This window comes from Pleurodeles waltl, chromosome 6, assembly GCF_031143425.1.
Source record: "Pleurodeles waltl isolate 20211129_DDA chromosome 6, aPleWal1.hap1.20221129, whole genome shotgun sequence".
NCBI classification, from domain to species: domain Eukaryota; kingdom Metazoa; phylum Chordata; class Amphibia; order Caudata; family Salamandridae; genus Pleurodeles; species Pleurodeles waltl.
This window is the reverse complement of record NC_090445.1, coordinates 1,604,209,648-1,604,224,715: the sequence shown is the minus strand read 5'-3', so window position 1 is coordinate 1,604,224,715 and position 15,068 is coordinate 1,604,209,648. Positions and strand designations below refer to the sequence as shown.

Below are 15,068 nucleotides of genomic sequence, written 5' to 3'. Positions count from 1 at the left end.
GACCAATTGTGTCCTGTTGGAGAAGAAGGAGACAATCCAGCTCAGGGTTTGCCCTCGGATTCCTGAGTTCTGGAGTCCGGCGATGAGGGTGCCATGGGAGACAGTGTTGAAGGCTGCTGAGAGATCGAGCAGGATGAGAGCAGCAGTTTCTCCTCTGGCCATGACGGACGAGATGTCTGTTGCTGCCAGGAGGGCAGTTTCCATGCTGTGGTTGCTGCGGAACCCTGACTGGGTGGAGTCCAGGAGGTAGTGAAGCTCTGATCTCTTTCTCCAGGACAACTATTTGAAGTCCACCTTGTAGTGGCAAATTGAATAACTATTTTATACCTACGGGATGGAACCAGGATTATCTGATGTTTCTTCATCCTGGCTCGCCTTTGCTGTCCTTTCTTTCTTTCACTTGTGTTTCTTCCAAGTCTCCTCAGTGTTCTGGCACACGTCATAAATAAAGAAATGGATGAGGGTAAGGGACATAGAGGAACCTCTTGATTACCTTGCATTAATTTTGAATATTCCTTGTCCTACGCATCCTCACTTCCTTTCTACCGAGTCTTGCTAATGGCTGCATTCCAAAGCAGATGTGGTCATTCATATGACGATCGTTGGGAATGACCGCTGCTTTAATAGTACCCGAGTCTAGTGGGTTGGATTAGCATTTCCAGAATTTACCAACAGGGGTTCATGGCTCAGTGGCAGAGCCCACTTGTTACGTCAGCACTAGGCGCAATGAAGATTACAAGCAAATAATCAATGCATTTATTTATAGCCATTTATCAACCCACAGAGACTCACTCTGTTGACTATTAAAAAAGTACTTCCAATTTATTGATCTTTTTGTTTTATTTGTAAAGCGCAACAAGTGCCAGGGTACAGCTTTAAGGCACATCATACAACTCATAAGTATGTAGATGCACAACAATCACAAGAGTCCATTAATAATTGTAGATGGGAACAAACTGCACTTTGAGAGATGTAACAATCAGATGCAGGGGCGGCTGGTGTTCAAGGGCTAAGGGGCTGCGCCCCTAGCCTTTTCTGGCCTCTCTAATGAAGCATATATTTAATTGCATGATGAAAGTAAAACATTTTCTGCACAACACATTCGGAGTGAAAGTTGTGCACTTTGAAAAGCCCCACTGTGCCTGTCAGTATGTGGCTGAAAGCTGCACAGTAGGGCTGACAGGGGTTGCCCACGCAAAGCCCTTACAGAACGCAGTGAGGTCCCTGGCTTATCTCCTCCTCCACCAGAAGCCCTGATTGTAAACAGCCTGGAGCGTTTTTTGTTCAGCCCGGGTTTCTGAAAACTTCATGTCACTCGGATATTGTTCTCCACCCTTTCCTATTTACTCAAATGGTGGGGTGTGATCAGAAGGGTCTATGTACCAGAAGTCACATTTTATTAAAAGAATGTGGCATTGCGCAAAGAAAATCCCAAGTCTGTGGCAGAGAATTTGAATAAATATAATAAATAACTCCATGCAGGGCTCTCTGGGAGACAGGAGTGTGACCTGAAGACATCAAGTCATAAATATGCCAAAGACAACCCTGCACACAAGTTAGTTGGAGCTCTATCTTTTTTACAGACAAAAAGAACAAAATCTGTTCTCTCAGCTCTCCTCTCTTTTCACTGCCTCTGTAGGTGATTTCGTCTCTCAAAGGCAGTAATGGTTCCAGTAATTTATCATGGCTAGTTATTGTTTTATTCCTTCTGCAGACTAATGACGTGATATGTCATATTAAACATGTAATCTGCAGCTCAAATAAACGTGTAACTTATCACTGAAACTGCTGGATACTGGATGGGTGAGGCAATGTGTGTTTGTTTGAATGTGTTTGCAGGGCTTGACAGAGTGGCTGAGAAAATGTCTGTGTCTGTGTATAAAAGAGTTGTGTGAATGGCAGTGGATGACAATGTGGATGAGTAAATGGGTAGGTGACCAAAGGCAGTGGGTGAGTATGTGAATGGAAATACGTGGGTAGTGAGGCTCTCTCACAAGGTGCAATTCCGTCTTGTATGTGTGCCCCACCACTGCTTTCAGTCACCAGCCACAACTGATCAGATGAGTGAAACGAAAATGAAAACCTGAGAAAGGACTGCAGAACCCAGGCGAGAGAGCAAGAGAGATGCGTTTTAGGTTCTGATACTTGATATAACACTGCCTCACATCTTAATTCATCCATGTACGCCTGATGTGGAACATGTATGCAGCGCTTCTACAGTTTACACAATGTGAATTTTGGGTCATCCTAGTTCCCCTGGGCTATTGCCAGTGGCGCAGTCAATGTGCTATTGGCCCCACTGCAAGGAAGGAAATAGCCACCCTGGCTGCTGTCTGAACTATGATATTTCGAAATAATCAGAGTCTGGCGAGCCCCTCTGGCACCGGTGCCCCTGCACCTGCCGCACCAATGGAAGGTGCTGCCTTTGTTGTTGCCATCAGGGCACATTCAAAACAAAAATACACCCCGATTACAGAACGATGGAAGGGGTGGTCACTTTTGTCATCACGTGAGTCTGTGCTGATTAAAAGTGTATTTACGGGCTAAAAACGCCAAAGAAAATAAAACAGCAATGAGGGGATATTAAAACACGATGCAGACTCAAAAACAGGTTCTATTTTATACCACACGTCACAGACTGTGTCGTCTCTTAAATATCAAATATTAAGAAGAACTATGGTAACTCAAGACATTTATCTTACCAGCTAGGTTTAAAGGCTATGTCGGGTCCGAACAGTTCTTGCCTGTTTCCTGCTGTTTACACGCATGCCCGCAAAAGATGAGCAACCATTAACCTTTTTTCCACGACAGGTGGGGCAAACTTCTAACGTGGCGGACAGCGAGCGCTAAACATTTATTTTCCACTTCATAGCACGGGGTGAGGGCCCGATTCACAAAGGTAAACTTAGACGTTTGGTCTACGTTTGGACCAAACGTCTAAGTTTGCCTTAGTGAGTCGGGCCCTGCGTGTTCTATTCTTCTCTTATAATGGTTTGGGAGAACGACAACGTGGCCGCCTTTAGTTGTGGTCTCGTTGAAGATGTTGGTCGGCCGTCCTGGGTGATCTGGCCGCACGTGGCCCCGCGTCATGCAGGAATCCCCTCTCGGGCAGAGGTTTGTGGAGCACCGTCAGCTGTTCCTCAGGTGCCAGCACACAGCGGGCAGGGTCGCTGCTGCAGGCGCCTGGCTGCCATGTTCTCCGGTTCGCTTGCCTCACCTCAGCGCCAGGGTGAGCGTTTCACCCCCAGCCATTGAAAGCAGAGGTGGGCTCCAGGGCAACGGATGCCCGCCAAGGAAGCAGAGAGTAGGATGGATAATTTATACTGTCTGAGACAGCAGACCCTCGCTGTAAGGTCAGTTCACCCTGCTGGGAAGGCAGGGTCTGTTCTACCTGTGGACAGGGCTGTTCTACGGCATACTGGGCCTGTTCCTGCTGCGCACACAGGGTCTGTACTACCACCATAGGAGACCCGTGCGACGCGGACAAAGGTCATGCATGTAGTACCTATGCACCAGTGCATCCCTATCTTGACATTGGACCTGCCCAATCTACCAACATGACCTATCCTTCCTGCACACTGGGCCTATCAATCCTGTGCACCAAGGCAGTGTGCACAGGGTCTGCACTGCCAGGGCATCTTCACGGGGCAAGGCCTTCTTGTGCACCAATCGCCTCTTCTACCTCCACACACTTTCAGGTTCGAAATAAAATGTCACAAGTGAGGTGCAGTGGGCCTTCACACTGACTCGGCGCGTCCCTGAAGCCCGCCGACTTCAGAGGTGCCCTCGCACTTGTTGCTTTAATAACCTCAGACGTAGCTTCCATGGGTGCAGTGGTGCCGATTATCGCTGCATTTCACACAGTGGCCAGGGGGCAATTTCCTCCCTTGCACTAGAGCCCGGGGCACACCAGCTGCACCACTACTCGGTTGTGGTTTTAGAACAGTGGGCGTGGAGTGCCTCTGCAGCCCGTTCCTTTGCACCATCACCTGCTGGTGCATAGTTATGCCCTGCCAGGTTTTCGGAGTCAGGTGCAAAACTGGCATCTGCAATTATACCGCTTCAGATCCGCGAATGGCGCTCTCTATCCCCTTATCTTAGCCCTGGAGCAAACATCCGCCAGGGAACCAGAATTACCGGGCCAGGAAGGAGAATTCGAGCGGGAGCGTCAGTCCAGACGGGGAGCACGTGCTGGCAACACGCACGCGATGAGTCTGAACTGGAAACATCCGCCCGAGCTTCACACTGCACGCGGAGCGCCGATGATTAATACATGATGAGACTTTCCCAGAGCTGGCGGGTGCACAAAGAGCTGATGATCCGGTGTCGGAGCCCGTGCATGGAATGCAACCTGAGCAATGTGCAAAAGAAAGCAACGTGTACAGTAATGGGAACTGTGAGCTGCACGATGCCCTGGACAGTGATGGATAGTAAGGCGGAAATGTATAACATGGCAGCTACTGTAATTGCACAGATAGCCATGTTTGAAGATTCATATTAGACTGGAATGATGGCACAGCTAGGAGTTATTTTCCACAATAAGTAGTAGTAAAGTTTTCATGAATTGCAGGTTTCAGCCAATGGGCGCCGCCAGAAATTAGTTTCTCAAATGATTTCCTTCAAATCAGCTGGAGTCTCATTTAGAGATTGGTGGTTTCCAGGTGAGGGCATTAGTTCCCAAAAAGTGAGCAGTCGAAGCCCGCCAATCAAAAGGATGGCAATGAGGTTAGACGACAACAAACACAAGAGGGAGGCAAACGATTGAATAAGAAGCAAAGAAAGGAGGAACAGTAAAGCCACTAATAAGCAATGGCTGGTCTGTAAGCCCTTCCCCTAAACGTTTTTTGCATGCCCTCAAAAGGTCTTTCACAACCAGGCAGCCTGTGCTATCTGGTAGGCAAAATGTTAAAATGAATGTGGAGCAGATGAAAAACAAAATATGGCACCTACTTGACATTCACTTATGCCCGGAGTGCATCCACACTAGCAAATGTACTGCAGGGCACGGATCACTAATTAGGGATAGTTATTCTTCACCAGGGCAGCAGAGGAAATGGCATATTGGTGGTCGCAGATTAAACTGAACTGTAAATCGTCGAGCATAACAGTGTCTTTAGCAGTGTTTGATTTGAGCCGGGGGTTTCCGGTGCTCGCACAGGCACTGATCCGTCAATCCCGATAATTATAATAGCTAACAAATGGTTGTATTGTTTGTGTAGTTTAAAGATGAGCAAAAAAGTTGTTTATTAATTTAATGCATCTTAAAGAACAACTAATAACTGACGCCCATGCCAATTCGGTAGTTTGGGGACCTAGAACAGTCTGAATTGTCACACTTGTTGCAGTGGATGGTTAGTAGTTGTGTTGGTAGTGTCACTGGCAGTGTTGGCGGAGTCAGTGGGTGGCGTAAACTGCGGGGGCCTCCCGATGAGGGCCCTGGAAATTATGTTTTTTTTGGTGCAAATTAAGCACAGGCCTTTAGATAATCAAAACACACTGGTTCTGAAGTTCTATCTCCTGTACATAGGTGATTTTTTAAGTGTGCATTGCAAAGGGCCGTAGAGAAGAAAACTTTCCCTTCTGCCTGCAAAACTGTTTCTTAAAATGACAAAACAGTTTTACTGAAACACTACTTTCTAAACAACAAAAATATTTTTCCTATTCATACAACTCAGACTTCATCCTGGTGGTTTAATTTTAACTCAACGCCTCCATGGCAAAGGTGGACCATAATACACAGCGACCTGTTATGTTTCACCCATTTCTTTATTTACAACATTTGTAATACAAACATGGCAAACTAGGTCACTTACAGGTGCAAACCCATGTATGGCAGACATGGGAGGGTCTGCGCACTTTTTTTTGTACCCGCATAGCACATATCAACTTGTCAAATTTTGAAGTTAATGTATATTTTGCTCACAGCAGAGCTTTAACGTAAGGCAGTAGTTGCCTGCCTGTGTTTTTAAGCTCAGCTGTCAGCAACATATGCATTAACTCAAAGATTTTTCAAGTTAATGCATGCACTGATGGTGCCAAAAAGAAATGCAAAGATACCGTCTGCGCTGGCGCAGTGCAGAAAAGTGCATCATGGTACGGCCCGGTGCTAAAAGTCGGAGAGAGTTTTTTGGTTGGATTTAATGGTGTATGTACCATTCCCAGCAAATTACTGCAAATAAAGCATAAGGTCTAACTAAGGACTTAGAGAGTAGAATTACTTTGAGATTGGTTGAGAGATACACATCTGCTAGCATCATGGGCCAGGAATGGAGCTTAGATTTCCCACATGCTAGTAGATATTTTTGGTGTTTTCATTTGTGACCCACAGTTGCTGGTCGAACTAAAGGACAGTCTGTACCGCAAGCATATTGTATTGGGCGTTTGTTGTAAAAGGTATTTGACCCATATCGATGACTACTTACTGATAGGAGCATCTGCAATTTCAAATTGGCTGTCTCAGTGTTAAACCTCCCATCACATTACAACGGTTTATTGCACGTACAAATAAATAGATGCTGGTATCTAAACACAATACCAAGAATAAAAATAGTAGGTCTACCTGATGATTTTTCTGCTTTATTGAAAATGTCAAAAACATTCGAATTCTTTGAAGGCAGGATTATGTCAGCAAATATATGTTTGCAACAGTCAAAGAAGTCAAAATAATTACATTCATGTTCTTCTGTTTTTTCATCTTGTTGTTAGATGCAACAAATCATTATTTATGTTTGGAAGGAACGAAAACAAAATAAACATCTTACTAAATAGCTCCATGGGTTCCGGGCACCATATTCTGGATCGTGGGCTTTAATTCACCAAACAAGTGCTTTCTGCAGGCCTGGATACGTGGTGTTATTTAGGAATATGTTAAAAAGGCCAATATTGGAATGGATAAGCAGGGACTGCTGCTTTTCTACCAACAGATGTAATTCCAAGAGAGGGTAGTGTTGAACTGCAATTAAGAATGAAGTATTCTATCATGTAGAATTAATAATTTCTCAATGGGGATGCCAAAGTTTGAATAAACATTGACATCAATCATTTCTCTACCTTATTTTTTATTTCACGATCAAAAGTACTGAAGATGAAGCGGGTAGGAAATCTCTGTCCACACATCCATCCCTGTTCCTGTGCGTCTGTCCACGTGTGCCTGCATGTAAGCTGTCTCAATGTGCTGTGGGACTGCAGTTATACCTGTACGTTTGTCAACTGTGTATGAGCAGCAGTATGCTGCTTTGTGGACATGGGTATCTAGCTGACTCAGGCATCATTTTATTAACTATGTACTATGATTCCCAACCCACCAACAGGCCCGGATTCCAGGGGCGACTCCTCCATAAGGGTGGAGGAGCGTCGCCCCCCCTGCCTGCAGCGGCAAACCTTTTCCACAAAAATGATAATAAACTTTATTATTGTTTTGGAGGAAACGGGGCGGGGCCACGGGGCTGACGTGCACTGAGGGGGAAGTGCATGGCACCCCCCTCACTGTGCATGTATGTTTGGCCGGCCATCTCAGGTCGGCCAAACACACATGCGCTGTAGGCTCTCTGCAGCCCAGCAACTGTGAAAGCCTGCACAGGCTCCCAGCCAATCCCGACGCTGCTCTAAGCAGCTTCAGGACTGGCGCAGGGCAGACTGGGAGCCTGTGCCTGCAGGCAGAAAAAAGAGGAGCAGTGGAGTACTGAAAGCGGCGACACAGGTACTTTTTTTATTTTTATTTTAATCCCCCCCCCAATAACTCCCACTCCATTCCCCCCCCCCCACACACGCAGCATCGCACGACTGCCAGATTCCACAACCCTTCTCACCTCTTGGTTTATACTTCCTGTCCTCTATTTCTCCCTAGTTTCCTCTACTGTCAGCAGCAGCTCCTTACCAAACAGAGGTACAGGTCAACTACGGACTACAGCAGTTTGGGGGGGAGATCACTCAGTTCACAAGACAGCTTCCTCTTTCTGACTCTTGATACATCCTTTCTGCTCTCCTGTCACATCTAGTGCTTGCTTTGAGCGGGCCTTCTAGAGGCAAAGAGTGCTAGACCAGCACCAGACATAAAATTACATCTGTTGCTTGGCTCTGTGTGAGGAGGACAAAGCATGTCAGGCAGTCCGTGTACATGGGTCTATGCAGGCTGGTGTGTGGGTAGGTGCCTGATTGTCTGTAGATCTGTGTGTGAGTGTCTGTAGATCTGTGTGTGAGTGACCGTGGGTTTGTTAGTCTGTGAGTTTACAAGGATATCGCTACTCGTGTTGCTCTGTCTGCTTATTTTCATGTATGTGTCATGCAATCAGTGTGGCTCAATGAGCTGAATGCTCCGCAGTGACATTCACAGTGATCTGCAGATCACAAGTTCAAATGCAGGCAAAGTCGACTCAGCCTTCCATCCTCCTGCAATTAGTGAATTGAATACTAATAAATCAGGTATAGTAGCATCTAATATAGCTTTAGAAACAGCTGACATGCAAATGACGCTATTTGAAAACACAACTCATTGTGTCCATGGGCATTGTGTATCTGTGCACAATTACTATACACAATTCACACTTATTGGCTTTTGTCAACTTTGGTTCAATTAGACAGGGATCAGAAATAAAAAGCAGATATTGGAATTCCAAGTTAAATAGAATTTACCACACCTAGTAATTACTGGTGCAATTAAGACCTTATCCTTCATTACATTTTGAAAGGTCAAACCTGTCAGAAATTGAATGGGGAAAAGTGCACATTACCGTGACATGGATTTTTGTGCATTATGACCCCAATCTGAATTCGAGCCCCTAAAAACTCACAATATACAAGAAGTATTGCATTTGAAAAATTCCAAACACCTTGGTGTTGAATTTTCATCGGATGCGAGTGTTACTGCATCCCACTTGGGTCACTAGTAATCAGGGCCATGGTGTTTTAAACTCTGCTGGAGCACATTGGCTTTTCAGCACAGGGGAGATTTCAACTTTATAACTGAGGCCACTAACAAGCATTTGGTGGGGAGAAGGGAGGCGCAGCAGCTAGTGATCATCAATAGGTTAAATGCACTTGTCGTAGCCCAGTTTGGCATTAATAATGGCACCAACACACTATGGGGTTGTCAGACCTGAGATACGCGGGTGGGGGGGTCAGTATTCTGTACATGAAGGGGACCTCCCCAGCTTAACTGTGCAAAGTGTCTTTCTTTCCAGCAGATGCAGTGAGCACCATGCTCTGAGGTGACACCTCGCTAACCCAGGAATGCAAAGAAAATATTTGTTTCTCCTGAATCCGACTGTGCCAGGCACCTTACAAGAGTGGGTGGAGACCCCTGAGACAGCAACTTTGATAGAGCACTGTAGGAGGCTGGACTGGCTTGTAGTGAGTACCAAGGGGTACTTGCACCTTGCACCAGGCCCAGTTATCCCTTATTAGTGTATAGGGTGTCTAGCAGCTTAGGCTGATAGATAATGGTAGCTTAGCAGAGCAGCTTAGGCTGAACTAGGAGACGTGTGAAGCTACTACAGTACCACTTAGTGTCATATGCACAATATCATAAGAAAACACAATACACAGTTATACTAAAAATAAAGGTACTTTACTTTTATGACAATATGCCAAAGTATCTTAGAGTGTACCCTCAGTGAGAGGATAGGAAATATACACAATAGCAAAAATATGCAGTATAGTCTTAGAAAACAGTGCAAACAATGTATAGTTACAATAGGATGCAATGGGGAAACATAGGGATAGGGGCAACACAAACCATATACTCCAAAAGTGGAATGCGAACCACGAATGGACCCCAAACCTATGTGACCTTGTAGAGGGTCGCTGGGACTATTAGAAAATAGTGAGAGTTAGCAAAATAACCCTCCCCAAGACCCTGAAAAGTGAGTGCAAAGTGCACTAAAGTTCCCCTAAGGACAAAAGAGTCGTGTTAGAGGAATAATGCAGGAAAGACACAAACCAGCAATGCAACAACTGTGGATTTCCAATCTAGGGTATCTGTGGAACAAGGGGACCAAATCCAAAAGTCACAAGCAAGTCGGAGATGGGCAGATGCCCAGGAAATGCCAGCTGCGGGTGCAAAGAAGCTTCGACTGGACAGAAGAAGCTGAGGTTTCTGCAGGAACGAAAAGGGCTAGAGACTTCCCCTTTGGTGGACGGATCCCTCTCGCCTTGGAGAGTCGTGCAGAAGTGTTTTCCCGCCGAAAGGACGCCAACAAGCCTTTCTAGACGCACATCGTACGTTTGGCGTTTTTGGACGCTGCTGGGGCCCAGGAGGGACCAGGAGGTCGCAAATTGGACCTGCAGAGAGAGGGGACGTCGAGCAAGACAAAGAGCCCTCACTGAAGCAGGTAGCACCCGGAGAAGTGCCAGAAACAGGCACTACGAGGATGCGTGAAACGGTGCTCGCCGAAGTTGCACAAAGGAGTCTCACGTCGCCGGAGACCAACTTAGAAAGTCGTGCAATGCAGGTTAGAGTGCCGTGGACCCAGGCTTGGCTGTGCACAAAGGATTTCCGCCGGAAGTGCACAGGGGCCGGAGTAGCTGCAAAGTTGCGGTTCCCAGCAATGCAGCCCAGCGAGGTGAGGCAAGGACTTACCTCCACCAAACTTGGGCTGAAGAGTCACTGGACTGTGGGGGTCACTTGGACAGAGTCGCTGGATTCGAGGGACCTCACTCGTCGTGCTTAGAGGAGACCCAAGGGACCGGTAATGCAGCTTTTTGGTGCCTGCGGTTGCAGGGGGAAGATTCCGTCGACCCACGGGAGATTTCTTCGGAGCTTCTGGTGCAGAGAGGAGGCAGGCTACCCCCACAGCATGCACAAGCAGGAAAACAGTCGAGAAGGCGGCAGGATCAGCGTTACAGAGTTGCAGTAGTCGTCTTTGCTACTATGTTGCAGGTTTGCAGGCTTCCAGCGCGGTCAGCGGTCGTTTCCTTATCAGAAGGTGAAGAGAGAGATGCAGAGGGACTCGGCTGAGCTCATGCATTCGTTATCTAAAGTTTCCCCAGAGACAGAGACCCTAAATAGCCAGAAAAGAGGGTTTGGCTACCTAGGAGAGAGGATAGGCTACTAACACCTGAAGGAGCCTATCAGCAGGAGTCTCTGACGTCACCTGGTGGCACTGGCCACTCAGAGCAGTCCAGTGTGCCAGCAGCACCTCTGTTTCCAAGATGGCAGAGGTCTGGAGCACACTGGAGGAGCTCTGGACACCTCCCAGGGGAGGTGCAGGTCAGGGGAGTGGTCACTCCCCTTTCCTTTGTCCAGTTTCACGCCAGAGCAGGGGCTAAGGGGTCCCTGAACCGGTGTAGACTGGCTTATGCAGAATTGGGCACATCTGTGCCCAAGAAAGCATTTCCAGAGGCTGGGGGGAGGCTACTCCTCCCCTGCCTTCACACCATTTTCCAAAGGGAGAGGGTGTCACACCCTCTCTCAGAGGAAGTTCTTTGTTCTGCCATCCTGGGCCAGGCCTGGCTGGACCCCAGGAGGGCAGCTGCCTGTCTGAGGGGTTGGCAGCAGCAGCAGCTGCAGTGAAACCCCAGGAAGGGCAGTTTGGCAGTACCAGGGTCTGTGCTACAGACCACTGGGATCATGGGATTGTGCCAACTATGCCAGGATGGTATAGAGGGGGCAATTCCATGATCATAGACATGTTACATGGCCATATTCGGAGTTACCATGGTGAAGCTACATATAGGTAGTGACCTATATGTAGTGCACGCGTGTAATGGTGTCCCCGCACTCACAAAGTCCAGGGAATTGGCTCTGAACAATGTGGGGGCACCTTGGCTAGTGCCAGGGTGCCCTCACACTAAGTAACTTTGCACCTAACCTTTACCAGGTAAAGGTTAGACATATAGGTGACTTATAAGTTACTTAAGTGCAGTGTAAAATGACTGTGAAATAACGTGGACGTTATTTCACTCAGGCTGCAGTGGCAGGCCTGTGTAAGAATTGTCAGAGCTCCCTATGGGTGGCAAAAGAAATGCTGCAGCCCATAGGGATCTCCTGGAACCCCAATACCCTGGGTACCTTAGTACCATATACTAGGGAATTATAAGGGTGTTCCAGTAAGCCAATGTAAATTGGTAAAAATGGTCACTAGCCTGTTAGTGACAATTTGGAAAGAAATGAGAGAGCATAACCACTGAGGTTCTGATTAGCAGAGCCTCAGTGAGACAGTTAGTCACTACACAGGTAACACATTCAGGCACACTTATGAGCACTGGGGCCCTGGGTTACCAGGGTCCCAGTGACACATACAACTAAAACAACATATATACAGTGAAAGATGGGGGTAACATGCCAGGCAAGATGGTACTTTCCTACAAGCACTGAGGTTGCTACTTTTCCCAGAGAAGAATGCCTGCCCGCTCTTCACATTTTCAGATTCTGCAAAGGCCTGCCCTTGATTCTTAAGTAGAACTTTATATGAAATCACCTGTTTTCATTTTAACATGGCCTGGCTTTGTTAACTTAAGTTACCAGTCAAGGGTTGTTGCGGCTGCTGTAGAACACATTTTTAAGGATTTTCATTTTACATGAATTGTTTAAAGTATGTGCTCATTAGGGGAAAACACTGGCAAGGACATCAAATGCTAATCATTGTAAGTGAATGTTTCTATGAAAGTATCTGGATGGGACCCCGGAGTTCTTCTTTCCTTCCAGCATAAGTTAAAAGCAATATGCAATACATACAGTTTAAAAATAATTGAGCAGTATGTACCATAAAAGCACAGAATTGAAAAACGAACGTGACCAGCTTTACTGTAATATTTACAAGTGTATTGTGTGTTTTTTGTATAGACCAAAGTGAAATCAATGGGTCTTGGAACGTGCCTCAGTGAAAATTCCTATTATGGGTGCATTAATATTATCTGCAAAGATAAAGTTTTCCCTAAGGTGTCACTCAGAGTGTCACATATGAGGCCTGAAAATGTCACACATTATCTGCTGCAAACAATGAAATGTCACACACAGACTTAAAACATGTTAGCCCTGTTTGACACAGTTCAATGTAGGCATGGTGTCCCTTGCAGATGCAGCAAACTAACAAACGGGATTCCCTAAGGACATGTGATTTATTTTAATCCAGGCAGATGCATTGAACCAGCAACAGCATCTCTTACTGAATGTGAACCCCCCAACGAGTAATTTAAATTTGTGGCCAGGGCCACTGGAAATGTGCAGCATGAAAGCATGAAATTATGCGGCAGGGTTGCTTAAATTATGTAGCAAAAAAGTCATATTACGTGACTCATTTTGTGATAGTATGAATCCAGAATTTTGTCATTTTTAACACATGAACACCACGTGGGCAAAGTCAACCTTTGCATAGGGCCTTCCACTGCGCAGCAACATGTCTAACTGAGATTTTAGTAACCTTTGATCCATTTGAGCTGGAAACATGTTTTTGCTAACGCATGTAGCTTATGCAGCATATGATGAGTTATGTGGCAAATCCATAATAATGTGGAAAATGAGGCGGCTGCAGAATCACATAATTCTAGTAGCCCTGTTTGTTACCCAATGTCTGCCTAGGCCGTCACATTCATCTGCATTGTTTTCTCTGTGTATTTTTATTATATGCAATGTTTAAAATACCACTAGTCAGACTATCAGTGGTGTGCCTAGAAGTGAATTTGAGGGGGCACACGAGTCACAAATAAACTGATGCTAAACCTCGGAACTTATTCTTAAATGGAAAAGGGAACTGCCATGCTCATAGAATGGGAGCTCTGCGAATTTATGGTAGATTAACTTGTTGTGCCAAACAATAAACTTAATCTTCACCTTTTGATGGCTAGATTTATTTTGTCCTTTACAAACCTACTCCCTTATTTAAACGTTAGTAGAGGGAACATTCACTCAGCCCCTAAGGTTTGATTTTGTTTTAATAAAACTAATAACATTAAAATGAACAAATACGAAAACAACTTGGTTTTTTAGAGTGCATGTGTGCAGAGGATGCTCATTCTACAAGGATAACTGTTCTCGTATCATGGAAACTCCTGCTAAAGTCAGGCGGGTGAAGGGGGCTAAGGTGGTGTACTTCTTTCTACAGGGTGGTTGGCAGCTGCGTGGGAATGGGCATTGTGCGAGCCCCCCTCAGCATTCCTTGCAGGGGGACCCTCGAAGGTTTTGTAACACCACTGAGGGTGATATCAGTAGCAACAGGAGTACACAAGAGGCACCATACTACTACAGTCGCGTCGCTTATACACGATACTTTACGGAGTAGTTAAGAGACACTGAAACAGTCCCAGATACTGTGAGGTGCTCTGGACTCGACAACAGGCATGGCACTCACCTGCTCTTCCTGGGGGCACAGATGCTCAGAGATATTCCAGCTCGTAGTTCTGTCGACGGCGTCCGACTGTTTCACCTTCCTGCCCTATCCCTGCCGATCTCGGCACCAGCAGGTGCTCTGACCCCTTCGGATAGCCGCCCCTCTCCCCGCCTAGTGAACTTCGCCAGGGGGTTCCTTTTACCGTCCGTCGGTCTGCCTCTCCTCCGCTCTGGTGAGGTTCAGTACCAGGTCAGTCTGTCTGTCTGTCCTTTGCCCCGTCCCACGGCTGCCCTTGGCTCAGTCGGAGTCCACACTGCGTCGGTCGGTCTTTCCTCCCCTCTCACGGTGGCACTGGGATCAGTAGAAGTTTTTCACCCCCTGTGAGGGTCTGTGCAGCTCTCTCCCGCCCTCTGACAGCTCCTTTATCCTCAGAGGGGGCTGTACCAGTCACGGGTGGCTCTTGTGCTGCTCGCCTGTTAATGTTCTTCGCTGCGCAGGGAGCTGTGCCTGCTGTCTGTCCTTCCCTCACGCCCTGCCTGCCTAGCTCCCGCTGCGTCGGGCTCCGCCCCTCCCTCGCTGGCTCAGCTGCTCCGGTGTCCGCAGGTGAAGTCGAAGCGACCTGTCTCCCGCCTCCCCACGCTCCCAGCTCAGCCGCCGGATCTCCCCTCGGGAGGCGCTGCCCAAGCTGTTTCCTCCGGCTCCCGGGATTCCCGTTTCAGCTTCTACCATGGGTTGTCCTAGAACCCCCTCCTGCGACTGGGAAGAGAGGAGGCCAGCGGCCCTGGCGCTGTCACCAGCATCCCT

At 47.0% G+C, this 15,068-nt stretch overlaps 1 protein-coding gene across 1 annotated transcript in view; it reads right to left on the bottom strand.

Annotated features, from left to right (window-relative positions):
• LOC138301219 (dual specificity testis-specific protein kinase 1-like) overlaps nucleotides 1-14,802 on the bottom strand; it is a 239,477-nt gene extending 224,675 nt beyond the window's left edge. Inside the window, exon 1 of the mRNA XM_069241461.1 lies at nucleotides 14,286-14,802. The gene's annotated coding sequence lies outside the window, so the exon portion shown is untranslated. The remainder of the gene's footprint in view (nucleotides 1-14,285) is intronic.
• Between the last annotated feature and the right edge of the window lie 266 nt (nucleotides 14,803-15,068).